The sequence below is a fragment of the Micropterus salmoides genome, unplaced genomic scaffold (genome assembly GCF_014851395.1).
Source record: "Micropterus salmoides isolate LMB-PRFRI ecotype aquatic unplaced genomic scaffold, ASM1485139v1 Ms_hic_scaffold_16, whole genome shotgun sequence".
NCBI classification, from domain to species: Eukaryota; Metazoa; Chordata; class Actinopteri; order Centrarchiformes; family Centrarchidae; genus Micropterus; species Micropterus salmoides.
Genome location: NW_024040707.1, coordinates 1,208,324 through 1,230,437, shown reverse-complemented (window position 1 = coordinate 1,230,437; position 22,114 = coordinate 1,208,324). Strand labels below are relative to the sequence as shown.

Sequence of the window (22,114 nt, the reverse complement as noted above, 5' to 3'; positions counted from 1 at the left end):
TCTCATTAACAGAGTCTCATTATGAGTCTTAACTGTTTCTCACTCGTGCATTAAGCCTCAGCGCTCATCTCCGCCGGCCGTTTGGTCCAAATGATCCTGCGGTGTGGCGGGTTTACGGACATAATCTGAAGGTCGTAGACTGGATCTGAGCCTCCGATCAGAAAAAAATAATTTGTCAAATCGTTTAAGAAGTACTTTTGCTTGGCGGCTCGACACTTTCTCCTTCGTCCCTCGCTAGTTTCTCTCTCTTCCTCCACTTTGCAAACAGCGCCATTATAATCAGGCCATCGAATACCGCCGCTTTTCAGAATAAGCTGAGATGAGAAGCTCTGACGCCTTTAACCCACGGCTAGCTGTGTCTAAATGGTGTCTGCCGTGACTATACTGCTGTTTTACTGTTTCTGGATGTATCGTGTGGTTTTATGTTGTGAGAATTGTTCTGTTTTGTTGTTGTTGTTGTTTTTATAGTGTCTTGATGTACTTTCTGTATACTGTATATTTTATCATTTTTAAGGTATCAAAACATCTTGCAGAAGGACCGCAGTTGAAAATGAGCAAGTAGGCTGACACATTTACAGTAATGTCGATTAATGTGTGTTGTCCTTATAAATAAATGAATAAATACAAAATAACACGAGTCTCTAAACATAAGACTTTATGCATGTCGACCGGCTAACCGTACAGCTAGCAGGTAGAGTTAGCTTCCTTTGTGTTGCTGCGACGTAGCGAACGGTGGCGTTTCAAACGGGTGCTGAAGGTACCTTTTAGCGTCAAATAATTACGCTTTGTCACGCTGTCTGAGATGTGCGACAGTAATAAATGTCCGTGCGAAACAGTGTGCTGTACGGTTATGTGGATTATTATACGGTTATTTTTAGAAATCAACTTAATCGATGAATCGTTTCGGCCACACACACAAGGTCGACTCCATGTTTGTTTCTGTCTGAAGTCACGTTTGATCACACGAGATTCTGTGAGAGCCCAAGTCCCCGGGACCCCCGCTCTGAAACCGTCTGCTGAGTGAGAGTAAAATATTAAACATCGGTTTGTTCTGTCTGTGGGATCCTCCCGACCCTGGTGCAACCCTCACTAATTTAACTGATGTGAAAATTTACAGCAGAATTTACAGCAGAATTTACAGCAGAATTTTACTGTCGCGGTGATTTATTGTGGCTCAACAATGTGATATCGTTGCCATTTGATTAGTGTTTGCAGATCACTTCATTTCTGGAGTAATTTGGTGCATTAATACATCTGAGTGTGTCCGTGGATCTGAGCGAGCTGCTGGGTGCCAAGCAAATTTATTCCTGCAGTCTGACCATATCTTTTCACCCGTAGCTGTGTCGTTAACAGCAGCAACACACACGTAAGGTGCTTCCATATAAATTAGTCTGACTAAATTTCTACAGAAATCTACATGACAATTATTTAATGAGCTTAAAATGAGGCTTATCTTGGCGATGCGTTCTTTTGCTTCACTGTTACCTCGTGTTGCTTGTTGTGCAGTTGCTTGCCAGTAGGGCAGTATTTCAATTTTGCGACAGCTTTACTTATTAAGGCCCCGCCCACTCTGCTGCACTTTGGTTTTAAAACGAGACCTTTTGCTACGTGTGCTCCTCCCGTCCAGAATAAAACGGCGAAAACAAAGACTTAAAACAGAGACGACCACGTTTTGTGTTTCAAAACTGCCGGCAGCGTTTTACTGCAGACGGGCAAAACGGAGGACTTTAGACAAGGTGACGCAGACGCTCACGCTCTGCTCTCTGATTGGCTCTTATCAGTCATGCAAAGCAGAAACACGATGCTGCTGACAGAGTTTTAGTTTTGGTGTTTTTATTCAAATATTTTGTACCGTGTAAAAAACACTTACAGCCGACACTCGTATTGTGCATGTCGCCGTTTACTTTACGACGACTCCCAGTCTGTTTCCCGCCGCCACCGCCGCTTTTACCTCCCGTGTTCCATTCAGTAACAGTCCCAGCTCGCTATTGGTCCATGCAAAATAAAACCTGGTGCGGTTCTTTGTCTGCATTTCTTTATTATTTCACCAAATCTCCTGTAACTACAGAACAGACAATCTGCTTCCTGTTGACACCGGCACGCTCGCGCCCAGCGTACGTGAACGTAAAACTCCTTTTTTAAAGTGTGGACGGGGTGTTTATGTAATCATAGGTGTCATTTACACCGGGGACGCTGAGGACCCCACAGCTTATTAAAGGCGTTCTGAAAAAAAGGTTTTAACAAGAAATGTTAAATAAGAAATGAAAATACCTTTAGAAATGTTTATTTGCACAATTAGAAAACATGCAATGCAATTAAAATATAGAAGAAACAAAGTGCGTTGTCCACATTAGTAACGTAATGTCTCCAGAATGTTTGTCCCCACCTCTTTTCAGCACCAAGTGATGCCCTTGAATGCAACACGCGCAGTCACAAAACTATCAGCCTCATCTTAATGAAAACTTTACCACACGCACACGCTGGACACTCAGGCTGTCCGGCTGCACCGTCAGCTTGTTTTTGTTAGGGTTTACTTTAATTTAAAGTGAAGTCAAAAAGTCACCTTGGAAATTCAAGATGAAAAACTCAAATTAAAACACATGTGCTGCTGAGGATATTCAGTCAGTTAGTCAATCAGACCTCTGTCCAATCAGATGACATTCTGTGAGTCGTGTGATCTGAGACACAGAAGCTCAGACTGGAAAACCAAAGAATAAAGTTTATATTTAAATTTGTCACACTGAGAAAAATTCAGACCGATTTTCAAAATAAAACATTTGTAGTTTATTTGTTTTTAATTTAATTTAGTCCCTTCTGTGCTTCCATACACTCTGCACATCTCGTTAATTTTATCTTTTAACGCCGTCCACATGAATAAACTTCAGCTAGATTTTCTTTTTCTTTCTGCAGTCGAACTGAACATCGTCTCTCCATCACACATATTTCCTCCCAATTACTGTGTGTCACCTTTCACCTCCTCCCCTCCCCCTCCATTCATCACTCCGCCTGGTTGGTTCGTCTCTGTACAAGCTGCTTTTCACGCTCTCTAAACCTCCTCCTCCTCCTCCTCCTCCTCCTCCTCCTCCCCTCCCTCTTTAAAGCCTCTTCACTCGTCCTTCATCTTTTGTTTCTGCTGGAAAGCCTCACACACCTCATCAAGAACACACACAGAAACACAACAATGTGAAATAAAAATAATAAAAATAATAAACATAAAGCGGAGCCCCACCCACCAACATCCAGACAGCTGTCGTCTCCCTCACTGATGTTTTTCTGGTTTTTAATCATTAGTAAGGGTCAAAATTTATTTACTTTATGTGTCAAGTAGCATTAAAGCCTCGATGAATTTATTTAGGAGCCTTTTATTAATTATCTACTGTAAATGTGAATGATGGCTTTCATGTTAAATGAATAATGAATTAATGAACCTTAAATCTCCCTTAAACTCTGCAGGAAACCTTTTAAAGTCCATTAATAAATTACACTTTGTTTATTATAATAGTTTTAAATTTTTTTTAATAATTGGGGCTTTATTAATGAGGATTTAACTTCCATTTTATTGAGACGACATGTTTGTCCTCAGAGCCTCGACTCAAATTAAACAAAGGAGCTTAAGGAGGAACGTTCTTCAGGACGTACCGACAGGAAGTAGATATCGTGAGTGCAGAACTTTGATGGTATAAAAGTGGACGTAGCCGCGGTGACGTCACCTGTTGGTTTGTGGGCCGCCGTTTGAAACCTCCAGTTTGGCATTTTGGCCGTCGCCATCTTGTTGTTTTGGAACCAGATGTGACCATATTTGGACGAGAGGGAGGAGCTAGCTAGCTTGGTTAGCAAGGTGCATCTGTAATTCACGTTAACTGTGATATTAGCTGGGATGCTAATTTTAGCTAGCAACAAAACAGGCATAATGAAAAATGAGCAGCCGACTCCTGATGAGCTTTTTCAGCGGCGCTGGTTAAATTTACACAGAGCAGCAGATACGAGTCGCCTCTATCCTGATTGACAGGTCACCAATCAGCTTGTAGCCCCGCCCTAAATCCTCCCCTGCTTCCTGGTCTCTGTTCCTCTAAATGGGACCATAATTTACTAAATGAACATCATGCTGTGTTGAAGAAGACTTGAAACTAGCGACTGAGACCAGAAACTCATCAGGAAAGTGTTTACTGAGGGAATAAATCAGCTGACAAGTAGAAACATTTTCTCAGACTTCTTTCTGCAGCCGCTGGAGTCGCCCCCTGCTGGCTGCTGGAGAGGACGCAGCTTTAAGGAGCTTCACTTTTCAGACCCGGAGGTTCCTGCTTGGGTGGAGCAAAGGTATCCAGCCAGACTTAATTTGAGACCTGAACCCGGCCCCGGACCCTGACCTCCTATCCTCATCCTGATTTGACCTGAGCTGGATTGTCTGATAGTGGGCTGTGATTGGTCAGATGGGTTCTTGGTGTAAATCTTGTGCGAACAAACAGAATTAATGTGTTTGTGAGACGTTAATGCAGAAATATAAAGTCACATCATAGCACCAGCTGTCCCCCACACACACACTGAAACACACTCAGGGTGTGTGTGCGTTTTCTCTTTGTGTGTTTGATTGATGTGTGTGTGTGCAGCGGTGCATGTGACCCTGAGAGAGTGTGTGTGTGTGTGTGTGTGAGCTCAGCTGGTTGTGTTTGTCCACTTCTCATCAGACCCTCATGCAATATTAATCACACACACATGAATGAATGCATGAATGCATTGTCTCACACACACACGTTTTACCAGCAGTGTGTTGAGTCACAGATAAGATGCTGATCTCACACACACTCTTCACAGGACGTTGAACTCACTGCGGTCACCATGGCGACCTGAACACTTTATGATTCTCACCTGCTGTGTGACCCGTCGGCTGTGAACCAATCAGACGACAGGAAGCGGACAGACAGTTTGGACTCACCTGAGCAGACAGCGCAGCGCTTATCCCGTCGTGTTTTATTTTGAAATATGCTTGTGGAGGAGAGCAGGAAGGATGTATTTTATTTTGGCACCGAGCTCTCGGGGAAGGAGAACAAAACAACAGAGAGAACCAGGAAGAGGAACATGACTTTTATCCAATCAGGCTTCAGTTTTATTCTTCTTCTGCACCTTTTAGTGAACATGTTGAATATTTACAAGCTGCTTCCCATCATGCACTGGGGCTCACAGTGGGATTATTCAACCACCCACAGCAGCAGCAGCTGATGGAGAACCAGAGACGCAGCAGCTGCGGGACGTCCTGCTGACACACAGGAACACACAGGAACACTGATGAACACTGAGGAACACACAGGAACACTGATGAACACTGAGGAACACACAGGAACACTGAGGAACACACAGGAACACTGAGGAACACACAGGAACACACAGGAACACTTAGGAACACTGAGGAACACACAGGAACACTTAGGAACACACAGGAACACAGGAACACTTAGGAACACTGAGGAACACACAGGAACACTTAGGAACACACAGGAACACTTAGGAACACTGAGGAACACACAGGAACACTTAGGAACACACAGGAACACAGGAACACTTAGGAACACTGAGGAACACACAGGAACACTTAGGAACACACAGGAACACACAGGAACACTTAGGAACACTGAGGAACACACAGGAACACTGAGGAACACACAGGAACACTGAGGAACACACAGGAACACTGATGAACACTGAGGAACACTTAGGAACACTGAGGAACACACAGGAACACTGAGGAACACTGAGGAACACACAGGAACACTGAGGAACACACAGGAACACTGATGAACACTGAGGAACACACAGGAACACTTAGGAACACTGAGGAACACACAGGAACACTGATGAACACTGAGGAACACACAGGAACACACAGGAACACTGAGGAACACACAGGAACACTGATGAACACTGAGGAACACACAGGAACACTTAGGAACACTGAGGAACACACAGGAACACACAGGAACACTGAGGAACACACAGGAACACTTAGGAACACTGAGGAACACACAGGAACACTGAGGAACACTTAGGAATACTTAGGAATACTGAGGAAGATATAGGAACACACAGGAACACACAGGAACACACAGGAACACTGAGGAACACACAGGAACACACAGGAACACTGAGGAACACTTAGGAACACTGAGGAACACACAGGAACACTGAGGAACACTTAGGAATACTTAGGAATACTGAGGAAGATATAGGAACACACAGGAACACTTAGGAACACTGAGGAACACACAGGAACACACAGGAACACTTAGGAACACTGAGGAACACACAGGAACACTGAGGAACACTTAGGAATACTTAGGAATACTGAGGAAGATATAGGAACACACAGGAACACTGAGGAACACACAGGAACACACAGGAACACTTAGGAACACTGAGGAACACACAGGAATACTGAGGAACACTTAGGAATACTTAGGAATACTGAGGAAGATATAGGAACACTTAGGAACACTGAGGAACACACAGAAACACTTAGGAACACTTAGGAACACTGAGGAACACACAGGAACACTTAGGAAGATATAGGAACACACAGGAACACTTAGGAACACTGAGGAACACACAGGAACACTTAGGAAGATATAGGAACACACAGGAACACTGAGGAACACTGAGGAACACACAGGAACACTGAGGAACACACAGGAACACTTAGGAAGATATAGGAACACACAGGAACACACAGGAACACTGAGGAACACACAGGAACACAGGAATACTGAGGAACACACAGGAACACAGGAATACTGAGGAACACACAGGAACACAGGAATACTGAGGAACACACAGGAACACACAGGAACACACAGGAACACACAGGAACACTGAGGAACACACAGGAACACAAAGGAACACTGAGGAACACACAGGAACACTGAGGAACACTTAGGAATACTTAGGAATACTGAGGAAGATATAGGAACACACAGGAACACTTAGGAACACTGAGGAACACACAGGAACACACAGGAACACTTAGGAACACTGAGGAACACACAGGAACACTGAGGAACACTTAGGAATACTTAGGAATACTGAGGAAGATATAGGAACACACAGGAACACTGAGGAACACACAGGAACACACAGGAACACTTAGGAACACTGAGGAACACACAGGAATACTGAGGAACACTTAGGAATACTTAGGAATACTGAGGAAGATATAGGAACACTTAGGAACACTGAGGAACACACAGAAACACTTAGGAACACTTAGGAACACTGAGGAACACACAGGAACACTTAGGAAGATATAGGAACACACAGGAACACTTAGGAACACTGAGGAACACACAGGAACACTTAGGAAGATATAGGAACACACAGGAACACTGAGGAACACTGAGGAACACACAGGAACACTGAGGAACACACAGGAACACTTAGGAAGATATAGGAACACACAGGAACACACAGGAACACTGAGGAACACACAGGAACACAGGAATACTGAGGAACACACAGGAACACAGGAATACTGAGGAACACACAGGAACACACAGGAACACTGAGGAACACACAGGAACACAAAGGAACACACAGGAACACAGGAATACTGAGGAACACACAGGAACACTGAGGAACACTGAGGAAGATATAGGAACACACAGGAACACTTAGGAATACTGAGGAACATATAGGAACACACAGGAACACTTAGGAATACTGAGGAACACTTGGGAATACTGAGGAAGATATAGGAACACTGGGGAACACTTAGGAATACTGAGGAACACTTGGGAATACTGAGGAACACAGGAATACTGAGGAACACACAGGAATACTGAGGAACACTGAGGAAGATATAGGAACACACAGGGACACTTAGGAATACTGAGAAACACTTGGGAATACTGAGGAAGATATAGGAACACACAGGAACACTTAGGAATACTGAGGAACACTCGGGAATACTGAGGAAGATATAGGAACACACAGGAACACTTAGGAATACTTAGGAATACTGAGGAACATATAGGAACACACAGGAACACTTAGGAATACTGAGGAACACTTGGGAATACTGAGGAAGATATAGGAACACTGGGGAACACTTGGGAATACTGAGGAACACTTGGGAATACTGAGGAAGATATAGGGACACTGGGGAACACTTAGGAACACTGAGGAACACTTAGGAACACTGGGGAAGATATAGGAACACACAGGAACACTTAGGAATACTGAGGAACGCTTACGAACACACAGGAACACTTAGGAATACTGAGGAAGATATAGGAACAGACAGGAACACTTAGAATACTGAGGAACACTTGGGAACACTGAGGAAGATATAGGAACAGACAGGAACACTTAGAATACTGAGGAACACACAGGAACACTGAGGAAGATATAGGAACACTTAGGAAGATATAGGAACACACAGGAACACACAGGAACACTGAGGAACACACAGGAACACACAGGAACACACAGGAACACAGGAATACTGAGGAACACACAGGAACACTGACGAACACACAGGAACACTGAGGAACACTGAGGAAGATATAGGAACACACAGGAACACTTAGGAATACTGAGAAACACTTGGGAACACTGAGGAAGATATAGGAACAGACAGGAACACTTAGAATACTGAGGAACACACAGGAACACTGAGGAAGATATAGGAACACTTAGGAAGATATAGGAACACACAGGAACACACAGGAACACTGAGGAACACACAGGAACACACAGGAACACACAGGAACACAGGAATACTGAGGAACACACAGGAACACTGACGAACACACAGGAACACTGAGGAACACTGAGGAAGATATAGGAACACACAGGAACACTTAGGAATACTGAGAAACACTTGGGTATACTGAGGAAGATATAGGAACACACAGGAACACTTAGGAATACTGAGGAACACTCGGGAATACTGAGGAAGATATAGGAACACACAGGAATACTTAGGAATACTGAGGAAGATATAGGAACAGTCAGGAACAGTCAGGAACACTTAGAATACTGAGGAACACTTAGGAATACTGAGGAACACTTGTGAATACTGAGGAAGATATAGGAACACACAGGAACACTTAGGAATACTGAGAAACACTTGGGAATACTGAGGAAGATATAGGAATACTGAGGAACACACAAGAACACTTAGGAATACTGAGGAACACTTAGGAACACACAGGAACACTTAGGAACACTTAGGAAGATATAGGAACAGTCAGGAACACTTAGAATACTGAGGAACACTTAGGAATACTGAGGAAGATATAGGAACACTGAGGGACACTTAGGAATAATGAGGAACACTTAGGAATACTGAGGAAGATATAGGAATACTGAGGAACACACAGGGACAAACAGGAGATCAGATTGAGATTAGATTAGCAGGTACAAGAAAGAACAGGTACAGTGGAATTCTTGTGCGTTCCTCTCTGAGTCGTCTTTAAACTAAAACCCCGGCAGCGAGCAGATTTAAAGAGCAGACAAATCAAATAATAAACAGACTGTAGTAAAATACTAAATTCCAGTCTGTAGGTGTGAGAGTGCTGTGAAGTGTTATCTGTCCACAGTGGGAACGAGTATTACAGTCATCCTGACAGTGGCTGGAAACGGGTCTCTGGCTGTGGTGTCGCAGGTCGTATCCTGAGGTCCTCCACCTGAACAGAGAACGCGCTCTGCAGGTCTGAGCGTGGAGTACATCCATGGCGGAGAGGTTGCAGCTGATAACGCTGTCTGCGGGTCTGACGACTCTACGAGGAGATTTCATCTCAGCGTGGGCGGGTGGAGACAGACGGGCTGTAGAGAGACATTTTATACGAACAGTTATTTCTTCATCGGTCTGACTTTCCTCTGGTTGTTCTCAGTTCGTGGTGTGAGAAGAGAAATGGTGAGTTTCTGTGTCTGCTTTAGACTGCAGATCAGGAGATGTTTTGTACTTAGGACATGAGGTGAGAAAGTGTAGCTCTGACTCTACCTGTCCTCTGTCGCTACTTGTCCTCTTTGTCTACCTGTCCTTCGGAGTCTCTACTTGTCCTTTGAGTTTCTACCTTTCCCCTGAGTCTCTTTGAGTTTCTACCTGTCCCCAGAGTCTCTACCTGTCCTCTGAGTCTCTACCTGTCCCCTGAGTCTCTTTGAGTCTCTACCTGTCCCCTGAATCTCTTTGAGTTTCTACCTGTCCCCAGAGTCTCTACCTGTCCTCTGAGTCTCTACCTGTCCCCTGAGTCTCTTTGAGTCTCTACCTGTCCCCTGAATCTCTTTGAGTTTCTACCTGTACCCAGAGTCTCTACCTGTCCCCTGAGTCTCTTTGAGTCTCTACCTGTCCCCTGAGTCTCTTTGAGTCTCTACCTGTCCCCTGAGTCTCTTTGAGTCTCTACCTGTCCCCTGAGTTTCTACCTGTCCCCTGAGTCTCTTTGAGTTTCTACCTGTCCCCTGAGTCTCTACCTGTCCTCTGAGTCTCTTTGAGTCTCTACCTGTCCCCTGAGTCTCTTTGAGTTTCTACCTGTCCCCTGAGTCTCTACCTGTCCCCTGAGTCTCTTTGAGTTTCTACCTGTCCCCTGAGTCTCTACCTGTCCTCTGAGTCTCTTTGAGTTTCTACCTGTCCCCTGAGTCTCTACCTGTCCTCTGAGTCTCTTTGAGTCTCTACCTGTCTGTCTATCTGTCTGTGTTCCCTCAGTCTGATTTTTCTTAGTTTAGGACGTTATTGTGCTCAGAGTGAATTCTCGTTCTGGTCGTGTCTTTCCAGTATTCAATACAGTTTTTTTCTTTTTGCTTGTTGATAATTGGTTTTGGTCTGCTTGAGTTGGCTGCTGGGGGACAGGTTGGGGTTTCTGCTGAGAGCCTCAGGAGCCGCTGGCTGAGGGCCCTCTGGTTTCAGATCCCGGTGGGGTATTGGCCGAGCTACTCGGTGTTCTTCTCTGCGGGACGCTCTTACAGAACTCGCTGTGGAAAGATTCCGATTCTTTTGTCCCACTTGTAAAATTCATTATTAGGGCCCAGAAACACGTGAGTGGCCCCCGTGAAAAGATTCACCCAGACACACAAACTATTTGTGGTACATGTATCATGTCCAGACGCCTAAAAAAGTCTCCTGGAACCAATCTCTAAACCCAACAGGAGGTCGGCCATTTTGGATTTAATGGTCATTTTTGGCGATTTGCACCCTCCGTACTTTAACAAACTCCTCCAACAGGATTAGTCCAATCGACTTCAAATTTTGACAGTGCAGTCTAAAGCCATTGGTGATTAACAGTTGTATAAGTGTTGCGATTTCATCAAAGGACGTGTCTGCGGCGTGGCGTCGACAAACAATGATTCGCCATGACACAGGAAGTTGTTGTAACTTCAGTGTACATGCTCACGTCTGCACCAGATTTGACATGTATGATAACAGTCCCGCCCTGAACACATCTACATGCCAACAGTCACTCAAGTCATAGCGCCACGTGCTGACAGTGATGAACTGATCAGGTTTGCCACATCAACTTCACAACTGTCTCAGAAAGCCCTTAACACATTGAGGATGTTAAGTTGTGAAGCTTGTGAGATTTAGTTCAAAGGCGTGGCTGCGAATTTCCACGCTTCGCTAGTGAAACAGGAAATGGTCGTAACTTCACTGTACGTGCTCAGATCTGTTTTAATCCGCTTTCATTTAGTTTTGGTCCCCAAATGTCGCTGCCATATAGAATAATTGGCTCTAGTTTAAACTGGAACATTTTTATCCAGATTTTCTGTGTATGTCAGGTTTTTGATTGTTGTAATTTAGTGGTGTGTGAACAGGAAGTGTGTGTGATTTCTGGGTTGTGTCTGAAAGATCAGTATCTCCCTTTGATGTGTTTGGTGTCGGGGCCCAGGTCTGACAGAATGTCTGCAGCAGAGTCAGAGCAGAGATCTCTGTCTCTAACTTCACGCCTCAAACCAATGATTAAATATTAATGAGTCGGACCACGCCCCCTCTGGCCCCGCCCACATATATATGTGTGTGTGTGTGTGCGCAGCTAAGACACACCCCCTTTATCCCCACTGGGATTCTCTCTTATATCTGAATGTCTCTCGCCCCTGCTCTCTCTTGTGCCTCTCTCTCTGTATCTGAATGTCTCTCGCCCTTCTCCCTCTCTCTCTCTGTGTATCTGAATGTCTCTCGCCCCTCTCTCTCTCAGAACAATGTGTCGTTCACAATAATGGGATTACAGCCATCCAGCCGGCTGCTCGCTTGCCCTCCCTCTCTCTCCTGTCATCCCCCTCTCTTGTCTTTCTCTCTCTCTCCATCTGTCTGTTGGTAGTCGATCGTCCCCCCTCTCTCTCTCTCGCCCGGCGTGCAGGTTGTTTCAGTTGTTGTCGTCTGTTTTTTGGAGGAATGAAAAAAAGACGGACTGTTTCCTGAAAGAAGTAAGTCTCTCTCTCTCATGTGTTTTGCATGTCTCTCTCTCTCTCTCTCTCTTGATGAGGCTTTGATTGACAGCTGACTCTTGTTAATTGTGCTGTGATTTAATTAGTGGAGCAGGAATCAGATCAGCGGTAGAGAGACATAGACTCTGACTGTCTCTCTCTCTCTGTGACTAAGTTCCCTCACAGAGGAAAGAGACGCTTCAGTTTCCTGCAGCACAGAAACGTCTCGCTGCTGCTTTTCTCACTCTGAAACATGGAGTGTGTTTGAGATCATCAGATTGTGCAGATCCTGCACCAAACAGACATCTGTAAAGTCTCAGTAGCGTCTTCAGTGTGAGGTAAGATAGGAACACAAGAAAGAAAAGAAACGCAGCAAACCTAAAATGTCTCCTGATAAAAATCTTTCTGCTTCATAGAATAAAGAAATCGGTTGGTTATCACTGATGCCTTAACTTTATCAAACAGATTGCTGTTTCATCATTTATTGGCTCAGCATATGTTTTGCATTTGAAATGTTGTTTGTGAAGTGACAGAAAATGGACATGATCAACTGCACGTGAGGCACCGCAGTCCAGAATGAGGATGGCTCTGCTTCAATCTGCCAATTTTCAACTAATATCACCACTTTTCTAAAATGTAGAAAACAATCTGGAGTAATAATTGTTATTTCTCTATTTTATACCGAGTCAGTTCACTGCAGATCGAGTAAATTTTGTTTCGTTTATTTTTTTTTAACATGTAAAAGTTCAACCGGTCTTTTTAAAACTCTCCGTATTGACTCAAATCATTTGAAAGTTTGTTTTCTTAAACACAGAGTTGGCTGGTGACGTGTGTTTATGCTGTGCGTTTGCTAATCTTTAACAAAATTACATGTTTCCTGTACGCCAAGTCATTTTCCTCGCCCTTCCCTCGCCGTTAGATCATCAGAACTTTACACTCTCTTCCAGTGAGACGGTTACACAGCTTGTCTTTAAATATCTTTTACCATTCTCATTGTGTGTGGTATTTTATCTGTAACTATGTGGGGAAAGGGCCTGTCACACACATGAGAGGTATATTTTGATTAAATCCATGAAAAAACAATAGTTCAGTAAATGCCTATAAATCCAAAAACATCCACCTGACTCTTATCACTGTGCTGCAAAATGGATTTGTGTGATATGCAAATCAGTGCATATTTAATGAGGAAATACCTAATTTGCATATTAAAACATAAAAAGTTGTAAATCAAAAAAAGCTTGTAAAGTTTCATTCTGACGTTTGAGTAAAGCTGCGACTGGTGTCTCGCCAAGTTTACCTTTATTTTATTTTATTTATTAATTAGTAGTTCTGTCTTTATTAGATCAGTGACGGCTGGGACTTTGTGTCATTTCGTGTGTGTGATAATAACCGCTCGGCCACCGGGACATTTTATTGAGCTGATTAATGGAGAAAATAATCTGCAGATTAGCCGTTATTGTCAGACGCTGTTGAAACAAACGTGGACTTTAAATTCTAATCTTAACAGAGTCACTGAGACGACCCGCTGGAATAAAGTGGGAACGGTGCGAGCCCTGAAGTACGGACGGATTAATTAAAGGAAGAAACTGAGCTTGAAAGGATGTTAACAGGAAGATTCAGATCCAGTGTGTTCAGACCGGATCTGTCAGAACCAGTTAGTCGGGTCCAGCCAGGCCGATCGGTGCGGAGGCCGCTGTCAGGAAACACTCTGAAGGTGTGATGTTGAAGAGATGTGTCATTTAATGCGTCCTGTTGAGTAAGACTGAAACCTCATGTGGTCGGATGATCTCAGAGGTGAAGCTCGTCTCTTTGTTCTCTGCATCTTCGCTGCTGCATCCGTCAGCTGTTCAGGGTGACAATCAGGGCGTCAAACCAGCGACCCGCTTCTCTAACCTGACGCCCACACAGCATCATCTGCTGGCTTATTATTCATCAGCAAACTATCAATCCAACGATTTCTAACACTGGCATCGGTTGGAAAAACATAATTTATTCTGAAACACGTGAAATTTTAAAAGTGGACTTTTAGCCGGGAAGCAGGGAGCGGCTCCAGGAGGCGGCCCGCTAACGCCTGCTGCTCGCTACAGGATGTTCAGATCTTTACTGATTTTAAAAACGTGCCATCAGAACACACCGGGGACGCTTCCCGCTCAGCTCGCTCTCATTGGCTCAGAGGCTTCCTGATTTAGACTCCAAAAATATCAAACATGTTGGATCCAGATCCAAGTGACCTTCAGATTCTGTCTGTAAACCCTCTGACACTGCAGGATCATTCGGGCCGATAATCTGTTCGCGAACACCCCCACGATTGTCGGGAGGGCGAATCGGACCTAAAATCAGATCAGTAATCCTCTAGTGTGCGGCCAGCCGCAGTCTTTAAAGCCCTGTATGATTTTAGAAACCTTGTTGAATGTGCGAGTGAAGCCAAAGCTCAGGATCTACGTGCTCACACTGTTCGTGCATAAAACTAGCGGTCCCTGTGCATTGTTCCGGCTGTCGGCCAGTTGTCAATAAAGATTTGTTTGAAAGCTCAGAGGCAGGTAGAAATTTGTTTGCTAACATTAATGCTAACAAGGCAGAAACCAATATGATATAGCTGCAGTACCGGAGGCTGCATTTTCAGAACCCCCGCTGTTCTAGGACCGCAGTTCTTTTGCAACAACGCCAACTAGTGGATTGGTGGTGATAATGCACAGCGACACAAAGGAGGTTAACCGGTCGACATGCACATAATCAATAATTAGGTTTGGGCACACACCCTGTGATGGTTAGGCTAATGGGCTGTCAAGAGTAACATAATTAGCTAGTTAGCTAGCGTGCTTGCTAACTAGCTGGCAGTGTCGAGGAAAATAAGGGTCCTACAAATGCAGTTCCGGTCCTTGGGTTGCGGTTCTGAAAATGCAGCCTCGGGTACCGCAGCTACATACTACTGGCAGAAACGTGCTGCCTTGATTATCTGTGCCGAAATGTCAAACATAGAGGACTGATCGTGGTTCTTCTTCAACTTGTCTGACGAGGGATGACCACAATTTCTGACATGTAAGAAATGAATCTGAAAGTCTGACAGCCGTTCTGGAGGAGCAGTTGGATTGGTCCTCGTTCCCTCCGACTCTAAAATGAGATTACAGGTCAGCAGGTGAAAAGAGTCCGTGGTAACGAGAACTGGACTACAGAGGTGAAGAATCAAGCCTCCAGTTTGCTTTTCTAGCGTCTGCTCAGCAGGTTTTCTCTGTACGTAGCTGATAATACTTTTGAATGCAGGAGTTGTACTTGTAACAGAGTATTTCTACACTGCTGAAGTACTTCTTCCAGCCGTGGTTTGGGCGGAGGTTTGTGTTCAGCTCAGTCCTGTTTTGTTGCTTTTTATCGCCAGTGAATGAAACAGATTGTTATAGTTGAATAAAAGGGTCTCCTCCCTCTCTTTCTCTCTGTGGCTGATTAAACTTCACCCTCCCTCCTCTCTCTCTCTGTTATTACAGTATTTCTGTGGTTTATTGCCCCCCCCCACCCCACCCTCCTCCTCCTCTCCTCTTCAAAGCCTTCTTTTAATCGTGTAATAATTCTGCTCTCATAAACACATTGTGAAGCTCGTTCACGCCTGTTAAACTGCTGAAAGGACCAGAGAGGACAGAGACAGGAAGCTGTATTTGTTTTAATAGAGCTGCGCCGCCTCTTCTTTCTCCTTGACAAACCGTCTCCACCCAGATGCAGAAAAATTAAAAACTGCCCCTTCTTCTTCTTCTTCTTCGTCTTCTTCTTCTTGTGTTTCATCCTCAGTATTTTCTGTATGAAGATGTTCACACATCTCGTGTCAGCGACGGCGTTTAGAGGTCGACTTCCGACTTCTCAGTCCAGCTGTTGTCTTTGACTTGTCTTTGTGTTCGTTGTCATGACAACTGAATCAGTTCCAAACGTGATTTAATGGAGGGCCTCAGTGCAGCAGCTCAGGAGTGTTTTATTCCCCCCCCCCCCCCCAGCAGTAGTTGAGTCTTGAATAGATGATATGATGATACGATCGTGTAGCTCCAGGTGGGTCTCTCAGGGTCATCTGGTCTCTGGTCAGACCAAATTAGAGAGGACATCATTTTGTCACATTTCATTCATAAAAAGAAAAACCACACCTGCAACCTGTGCATGAGCACCGAAGGAATCTGTATGTGCAAATTAGCAACACCTGCAGAATGGATCAGCAGATCAGAAATAAACCATTCAGGAAGAAAATGTTGGCTTTAAATATATTTTGCAGAATCGTCCAGTGTTGATGGTCTTTGGTTTGGGACAACAACTGGACAAACAACTGGTCCTCAGCTGGGATCAGGTTTGGGGGGGAAGGGTTCATAGCCTGGGGGCCAGACTTTGACCTGAACAAGGGGCTGGTCCCTGTGGACCCCCTCCAGCAGTGAGAGGAGGATGGTCCGATGTGATGCTGGCTCGTTGTATTGGCTGATATGATGATATAAAGTGTGAGACAAGAATCAGATCCTGAATCTGATCCACCTCACCAGGCTGAAGCAACAAAGCAATATTTTCCCACATGCATATTTAAACCTACAGGACTGACTTGATTTTATATCTACAGTTATTTTACCTTATTATGACACATAGAGGTATCATGGTACAGAATCATGGATACTGTGATAGAGGATTTTATCCAAATGACCAAATCCTGCTTAGGGTGAGAGGTGTGTTTAATGCAGGGAGGTGTGTTTAATGCAGTGAGGTGTGTTTAATGCAGGGAGGTGTGTTTAATGCAGTGAGGTGTGTTTACAGCAGTGAGGTGTGTTTACAGCAGTGAGGTGTGTTTACAGCAGTGAGGTGTGTTTAATGCAGGGAGGTCTGTTTAATGCAGGGAGGTGTGTTTAATGCAGTGAGGTGTGTTTAATGCAGTGAGGTGTGTTTACAGCAGTGAGGTGTGTTTACAGCAGTGAGGTGTGTTTAATGCAGTGAGGTGTGTTTACAGCAGTGAGGTGTGTTTACAGCAGTGAGGTGTGTTTACAGCAGTGAGGTGTGTTTAATGCAGTGAGGTGTGTTTACAGCAGTGAGGTGTGTTTACAGCAGTGAGGTGTGTTTACAGCAGTGAGGTGTGTTTACTACAGGGAGGTGTGTTTAATGCAGGGAGGTGTGTTTAATGCAGGGAGGTGTGTTTAATGCAGGGAGGTGTGTTTAATGCAGTGAGGTGTGTTTACTGCAGTGAGGTGTGTTTAATGCAGGGAGGTGTGTTTACAGCAGGGAGGTGTGTTTAATGCAGGGAGGTGTGTTTACAGCAGGGAGGTGTGTTTAATGCAGGGAGGTGTGTTTAATGCAGGGAGGTGTGTTTAATGCAGTGAGGTGTGTTTACTGCAGTGAGGTGTGTTTAATGCAGGGAGGTGTGTTTACAGCAGGGAGGTGTGTTTAATGCAGGGAGGTGTGTTTAATGCAGGGAGGTGTGTTTAATGCAGGGAGGTCTGTTTAATGCAGGGAGGTGTGTTTACTGCAGGGAGGTGTGTTTACAGCAGTGAGGTGTGTTTAATGCAGGGAGGTGTGTTTAATGCAGGGAGGTGTGTTTAATGCAGTGAGGTCTGTTTAATGCAGGGAGGTGTGTTTACAGCAGTGAGGTGTGTTTACAGCAGTGAGGTGTGTTTACAGCAGTGAGGTGTGTTTACTGCAGTGAGGTGTGTTTAATGCAGTGAGGTGTGTTTAATGCAGTGAGGTGTGTTTAATGCAGGGAGGTGTGTTTACTGCAGGGAGGTGTGTTTACAGCAGTGAGGTGTGTTTAATGCAGTGAGGTCTGTTTAATGCAGTGAGGTGTGTTTACAGCAGGGAGGTGTGTTTAATGCAGGGAGGTGTGTTTACAGCAGGGAGGTGTGTTTAATGCAGGGAGGTGTGTTTACTGCAGGGAGGTGTGTTTAATGCAGGGAGGTGTGTTTACTGCAGGGAGGTGTGTTTACAGCAGGGAGGTGTGTTTACAGCAGGGAGGTCTGTTTAATGCAGGGAGGTGTGTTTAATGCAGGGAGGTGTGTTTAATGCAGGGAGGTGTGTTTACAGCAGGGAGGTGTGTTTAATGCAGGGAGGTGTGTTTAATGCAGGGAGGTCTGTTTAATGCAGGGAGGTGTGTTTACTGCAGGGAGGTGTGTTTACTGCAGTGAGGTGTGTTTACTGCAGTGAGGTGTGTTTACAGCAGTGAGGTGTGTTTACAGCAGTGAGGTGTGTTTAATGCAGGGAGGTGTGTTTAATGCAGGGAGGTGTGTTTAATGCAGGGAGGTGTGTTTACAGCAGTGAGGTGTGTTTAATGCAGGGAGGTGTGTTTAATGCAGGGAGGTGTGTTTACTGCAGGGAGGTGTGTTTACAGCAGTGAGGTGTGTTTAATGCAGTGAGGTCTGTTTACAGCAGGGAGGTGTGTTTACAGCAGGGAGGTGTGTTTAATGCAGTGAGGTCTGTTTAATGCAGTGAGGTGTGTTTAATGCAGGGAGGTGTGTTTAATGCAGGGAGGTGTGTTTACAGCAGGGAGGTGTGTTTAATGCAGTGAGGTCTGTTTACAGCAGGGAGGTGTGTTTAATGCAGTGAGGTCTGTTTAATGCAGGGAGGTGTGTTTAATGCAGTGAGGTCTGTTTAATGCAGGGAGGTGTGTTTAATGCAGTGAGGTGTGTTTAATGCAGTGAGGTCTGTTTACAGCAGGGAGGTGTGTTTAATGCAGTGAGGTCTGTTTAATGCAGTGAGGTGTGTTTAATGCAGTGAGGTGTGTTTAATGCAGGGAGGTGTGTTTAATGCAGGGAGGTGTGTTTAATGCAGGGAGGTCTGTTTACTGCAGGGAGGTCTGTTTACTGCAGGGAGGTGTGTTTAATGCAGGGAGGTGTGTTTAATGCAGGGAGGTGTGTTTAATGCAGGGAGGTGTGTTTAATGCAGGGAGGTGTGTTTAATGCAGGGAGGTGTGTTTAATGCAGGGAGGTCTGTTTAATGCAGTGAGGTCTGTTTAATGCAGGGAGGTCTGTTTAATGCAGGGAGGTGTGTTTAATGCAGGGAGGTGTGTTTACTGCAGGGAGGTGTGTTTAATGCAGGGAGGTGTGTTTAATGCAGGGAGGTCTGTTTAATGCAGGGAGGTGTGTTTAATGCAGGGAGGTCTGTTTAATGCAGGGAGGTGTGTTTAATGCAGGGAGGTGTGTTTAATGCAGGGAGGTGTGTTTAATGCAGGGAGGTCTGTTTAATGCAGGGAGGTGTGTTTAATGCAGGGAGGTGTGTTTAATGCAGGGAGGTGTGTTTACTGCAGGGAGGTGTGTTTAATGCAGGGAGGTGTGTTTAATGCAGTGAGGTGTGTTTAATGCAGGGAGGTCTGTTTAATGCAGGGAGGTCTGTTTAATGCAGGGAGGTGTGTTTACTGCAGGGAGGTGTGTTTACTGCAGGGAGGTGTGTTTAATGCAGGGAGGTGTGTTTACAGCAGGGAGGTGTGTTTAATGAGGGAAACCATCGTCATGTGATATCCTAGTGATCAAAACCACTTACACACTCTGCTAATTGAAGAGGCGGCTGCAGTGGTAATATATTCATACACACACAGAAACACACAGGGTCCAACAGATGTGTGTGCGTAAGGGGAAATGTGTGAACAAGCAGAGAGAGGTGATGGGCGTTAATGATATTAATGCTAATTCCATCACTCTCTGTGTGTGCTGTAGTGTTTGAGTATCAAAGTCTTGTAGTTATTAATGTTTAATGTTTGCAGTGATCAGTATTCAGTTTGTGGAGGTTTGGTTCAGATCAGCCTGCTGCAGCTGCAGAGCCCCCCTGCAGGAAAATACAGTAGAGAAACTGTAATACAGTAGAGGCTTTATTATAGAGACATTGTTTTGTTCAGTATTTGTAATTACATTTATTTATAGAGCACCTTTCAAACAGTAGTTATAAAGTAGATAGAGGGAACAAATGGGGATCGGCTGCTGTTAAATGCATTCTGGTTAGGTAGACTTAGCTGCACTTGAATCTCTGCCTACGAGGATTAGAAAGGAGACTCAAACGCAAATCTGTGGAGAGCCAGAGGGCGGTCACAGACCTCCTGACCAATATAATCTATGAAAGTCTTTGATGTTCTCTCAAACTCTCCTGAACTGAGTCAGTGCCACATTCGTTTTGATGGATGCCCCACGCCTTTCTGTCAACACATAGATAATCACACGATGGTTACATTCGGACACGTGGCCTAAAAGCAACGTAAACAATAATGATAAAACAGCAGCGCCCAGCAGGACGGAGGTATTGAATCATGAATTGTTGAATTTACACATAAGTGAGTGCAGGGATGGGCAAAGTTAAATACGTTAGCAAATACCCTAATTTAAGTTTATCACAATGCAGAGGCCACTCCAAGTATCACAATAAACTACTGTACTTTTGTAGATGAAAATTACTAAAAATATTTTTTCAAGATAGCGTGAGATCACTTCACAACCCTTCGGTCTATCAGCCTGTTTGACCGACCCTCTCAGCAGAACACTGGCAATGTTTGAGAGCAGCAGCTTTTCTCTGCCTAATGAGACACTTGATAAATCTGACACATGCAGCCAGTTAACAGATCAAATATTCACATCTCCCTGTGATCAGCCAGATTAAGCTTTAATGTTTAACCAACAGTTTGCTAATGACTCACAATATTATCTTAATTTAGTTACTGTGTGTTTGGGCCTACTTTGCATCATGCGCTACTACAGACACGAGTGGTGGACGGGTCGACAACCGGCTGTTTACTGGTGCTGCAGCACAACGTTGACAAGTTACACCGTCTCCTGTCTTTATAAAGTACAACTCTAAAAGGCTTTATATATTTTTTCGTGCACAGCCAACAAAAACTTAACACAGGCTGAAAGTAGGAAGCTAACATCAACTGTGAGGGCTGCTGCTCGGGTCAGACAGTCAGAACATGACATCAACTGGCGAGCGATTTAGCCGAGGCTCCTAAAATGATCCAACATTTTTTTTTGCAATTTATGTTAAAAATGGATGGAAAGAGATGGAAAACCTACATTTTAATTTCCCTCTTCAGGTCTGGATCAGTTTTCTGTTCTAATCTCAACAAGTCTGGACAAATTACAGGCACCAATCAGAGGCAGCGTATTTATGACGTCACCACGCCATCTCACAAACTGTTTTACAGTATTTGTAAACTACAAAAGACAAAACACAACAAAGTATTCAAACAAAATATGAAGTCATTTTCATCAACCCCATCAAATACAAATGACAAAATCTTTTATTTTAAATACATGTATCATAAATACTGCCCATACCTGAGTGTAAACACTGAATTACTTTGAACACGATGCTTGTTACCCACTTACCCTCTGATTCCTGTCAGAGATTCAGTAACCATGGGTGATGTTCAACCTGAAGTTAATAATATATAATCAGTCGTGCAATAAGTATCTTCACAACTGAAACTCCAGTTTGAATTCAACATAAAACTCACACACTGCGATCAGCAACATGAGATCATTTCCTCTCTCATTTTGCACTCTTCAAAACAAACTCGAGCAAATGCTTGCAGCCTGTGCGTGAACATGCCAGAGCCCACAGTCGTCGTGAGAAACATGACGCTGCCATCGCTGCAGCCAACGGGCCGCCATCTTGGCTGATAAGGTGGATATTCAGAGAAACATTTTTGGTATTCTGGAAACAAGTTCTCCAAAGTAAATAACAAAATAGGTTGTTTTTCATTTCCTTCCAGAATGACTGTAACGTTGCTTTT

The 22,114-nt window shown here is 44.3% G+C and overlaps 1 protein-coding gene across 1 annotated transcript in view; it reads left to right on the top strand.

Moving 5' to 3' along the window:
• Positions 1-22,114, top strand: part of plxnb3 (plexin B3) — a 117,645-nt gene that overhangs the window by 34,461 nt on the left and 61,070 nt on the right. The window lies entirely within an intron of this gene.